The following is a 4,198-nucleotide window of genomic DNA, read 5'->3' as shown; positions in this document are numbered from 1 at the left end:
GCAGTCAGGTTCCGCAGCCGTCCCGCCTCCGTGCCTTCATCCACGCCTGGTCCAGCCTCCGTGCCTTCATCCACGGCTGGTCCAGCCTCCGTGACGCCGCCTTAGTCTGGTTCAGCCTCCGTGATGCCGCCTTCGTCTGGTCCAGCTTCAGCTCCGCCTTCGTCTTCGTCTGGTCCAGCTCCGCCTTAGTCTGGTCCTGCCTTGTCTGGTCTTGCCTCGTCTGGTCCTGCCTCGTTTGGTCCTGCGGTTGCCACACCGCTGTCAGAGCCAGCTCGACCTGTTCCGCCTCGCCTCTGCCGGCCGTTTTCCAGGCCTCTAAGTTGGCATCATGGCCTTCGGGGACAGCCTCCGGAAAGAGTTTGTCGCCACCGCTGGCATCGCAGCCGACCTCCGGACCTGCTCAGTGGCCGCCACTGCCTTCCAAGTGGACGGCCTCCTGATTGGTTTTGCCTGCGCCACCGCCGTTGCCGCGTGCACGGTCGGCCTCCTGAACTGTTTGCCCGTCGTTGCCATTGCCATGTGCACAGTTGGTCCCCTGAACTTTTCATGGACTCTTGTTGAGCTCTAGTTTCATTTTTGATGTGTTTTCCTGCATTTTTGGACTCTTGTGCTCCTTGTTTTTTGTTTGGTACTTTTTTTGGACGAATAGGAAAGGAAGAGGGGGGTGGGGGTTGTTTTTGCTCACAGGCGGAGAGTGCTTTCGAGCCTTTGTTCTTATAAAACGCAGTTTTTACCCTTTCTTTCATCAGTACATATAAAGAACGATAGTATTCAGGAAGTAAGTAAGTAAAACTTTATTTATATAGCACCTTTCAAGATAAAAATCACAAAGTGCTTCACAGAAGCTAAAACCTAAAAATTAAAATCAACAAAAAGCAAGTTTGAAGAAAACCAAACATTGCAGTTTTTTTTTAATCACAACTCTGGTTTTAGTGACCTATCAACACGATTTAAAAACTGGTATAAAGTCGACTTTACTAACCCAAAATTGTTCCGTCTGTCCTGCTCACATCTCAAATGGTTGTACACGTTGTCATTAGCGTGGCTTCACTCCACATCAGCCACGTCGCTTTGCCAGCTAAAACACCGGTGTCGGCACAAAAGGACGCTGCCATAGCCTGTCAATGACGTTGATTGGCTGCGTATATACGCATTATTGGCTGAACTATGGGATAAGGTGGCATCGTTCTAATCCCAAATGGTAGCAGCCAGTCACTCACTGACTAACACTGCAAAACAGGATTGTTGAAGTATTAATTTTAATTTCAATTCAGGTTAGATTTTTTTTGTGCGCAACGCAGATTTCCTGTGCGCAGAGAGCAGTGCAGTGTGCGCAATTGCGCACGTGCGCAGCTTAGAGGGAACACTGCCCACCATCAGTCATTAATTTTGATGACCAAGACCTATGATTGAAATTTTGCCTTGAAGGTCTTATTTGTCAGTTTTATATGTACAGTTCTGTTCTTCAATTCTTCAGTCAACAAGTTGTGAAAGCAGATTCATAGGGGCTTTGGTAGGTGAGAAGGGAATGCCTCAAAGGGAAAAAATGACCATGAAAATGACCCAGCACTGACTGACTGCCTGAAACAGTCAGGTAGTGTTGAAAGAGAGCCAAAGTCATCAAGTATGGAGCTGCTTAGATTGCTCTAGTTTCACTAACTCAAATCGATATCTCATTCAACATTTCTTTCAGCTATTATTGTGAAAAACAGAAGTGCATTATTAATGTTTATATTCTATATTCTTTCTGCACCATTTACTATTTTCATTCATTTCCTTTTTAATGTTCTGAAACTGTCCATCCCTGCCCAGCTGCGCTCCTCAGAGGTGTCCAGTCCATTTTTCTATCCTCAAGGATAGAAAATCAACGCAATCCTACAAGGATAGTTTATGTGGTAGGCCTGTGGTAGCCGACAGGAGGAAAAGGATTTTGACTGTTTGCCAAAGCAATCAAACAATATCACGTAGTATGTGGAATGCAGCTTTTTAAATCTTAAATTGTTTTCAAATTTCAAAACTGCTTCTTAAGATTTTGTGATTTTATATAGACCTCTTAATTTAGTGATGATATTTGTATAGCGCTTTACTAGTCCCTAAGGACGCCAAAGCGCTTTACACAACCAGTCATCCACCCATTCACACACACATTCACACTCTGGTGATGGCAAGCTACATTGTAACCACAGCCACCCTGGGGCGCACTGACAGAGATGATAATCTTTATATCTATATATTTTTCTTGCCCTTCCACATTGATGAGGATTGCTGTAAAGGGGACAGCTGTTAACAACAGGCCAAGTTATCTATAGCAACATTTACTTGATCTCTTATTGCAAAACCAAAACACATCTACACCCATCTTACAGTGGCCAAACAGGTGTTCTTAAAATGTTCACAGTAGCATTACATAACTGCTTTGCCACTGTCCCTGTTATGAAAAAAATATACAAATTTCTAACAGGGCTTTCAGTTTTTTTGTAAATATTTAAATATTTAATTTATTTTTTAAAAAGAAAAGAAGCACACAGTAAAATGCTTGGGGTCTTTTAATAGTGGTATTTTTAACTGACCACATTTGCTTGAGAAATGTTATTGTAATCAGTGGGGTTGTGTGTGTGTGTGTGTGTGTGTGTGTGTGTGTGTGTGTGTGTGTGTGTGTGTGTGTGTGTGTGTGTGTTTTTTTAATGCTGGGACAAGGCATTTTAGAGACCGTAACTGGAGTAAAATTTTAAGGCACAGAAAAAAACACTCGTTTAACCATCTCTAGAATGAGGAAGGAGGTTCACGCCACAGTATGACGACCTCTTACACCAAAAGGATGTTTCAGAGACTAACCATGCAAGAAGAGCATGATACATACAGGAAGCTACTGTTTTGCTGCACCTATGATTCTGGATCTCTATTCCTTACATCTAGATTATTCAGTCCCACCATACCAGCATTTTCACTTCATCACAGTACCGTAAAAATATACATTTTGCTCCGTGTGATGATGCAACCAATGTATATTATAACATCATGCGCTTTTCAGGTAAAGTCTTTAACAAGGGCGTAGATTTGGTTTTGACATTGGTGGGGATGGATGATTCAACCACCGAACCCTGCCCTGTTTCTTTTTTTTCTCCTTTTCGTCTTTGCTTCTTGATAAAAAAAAAAAAAAGGAGAAATATACTTGCCTACATACTGTATGCTATTCTACATGCTTTTAAACCATTTAAAATTACAATTCATAGTTTTATATGTGAATTATATAATGTTAAGTTACTATTAAACAAATAACTGACTAAGTATTTTATACTTTAGTTTACTTCAACCATATTCCATATAAATCAGATATCATACAAAAATAAAAATACCTTAAAATACAGTCATGACAATAAAAGAATATGACTTTAAGGACTTAACAACATTACTTCAGTTATAGTACACCAACATCTCTTATACATTATCACTAAGGGAACACTGAATGACCTGGTGGTTTTTGTCAATAAAACTACTCATCTAAGATTACCACAAAGTAACAGATCTCTTAGCAAAATTATGCAACATTTTAGGCACACTATTGCCCCTATCAAGTCAGTGAGCTGGATGTTTTACTCTAAACATGAACTACTGTTACAGCAACAGACATGGACTACTGGTGTCCCACACAACAACTCAATGTCTGTCATGAACTGGCTTGTGTGGAGGCAGATGAGGACCCAAACACAAAACTCACGGAGACAGGAACTGAACTCAAAATCACTGCTTCATTGCAGGCTTCACAAAGAAACAAAACTAAACTGGGAATGCTAACAGAAGACCGAGGGAACACAGAAAGACACACAGGTTCATGGAGGAGACATTGACGACACGACACTGAACTGAGGGAGACATGCACATAAATACACAGAGTAACCCTCTGTGTATTTATGTGCATGTCTCCCTCAGTTCAACGAGGGAAGTCGGAGCACACGGGGAACACAGCTGACACAGATAATCGTAACGGGACAGGGCAGGAGTGAACACAACATGAGGCATACTGACGAGAGACTGTCAAAGTAAAACAGGAAGTACACAGAGGTGCAGACAGGAGGAGAGAGAGAGCACGGGCATAGTGGGCTGGGGAAACATGGAATGAAACACGAGGGGAGACGAGGGCCCACAGATACATAGAGGGGCACACAGGGGATAAAAGTCACAAGGGGAAATCAAATAA

Source organism: Pundamilia nyererei, unplaced genomic scaffold (genome assembly GCF_000239375.1).
Source record: "Pundamilia nyererei isolate P.nyererei 1_Seehausen unplaced genomic scaffold, PunNye1.0 scaffold00021, whole genome shotgun sequence".
In the NCBI taxonomy this organism is placed as follows: domain Eukaryota; kingdom Metazoa; phylum Chordata; class Actinopteri; order Cichliformes; family Cichlidae; genus Pundamilia; species Pundamilia nyererei.
This window is presented reverse-complemented; position numbering follows the sequence as displayed.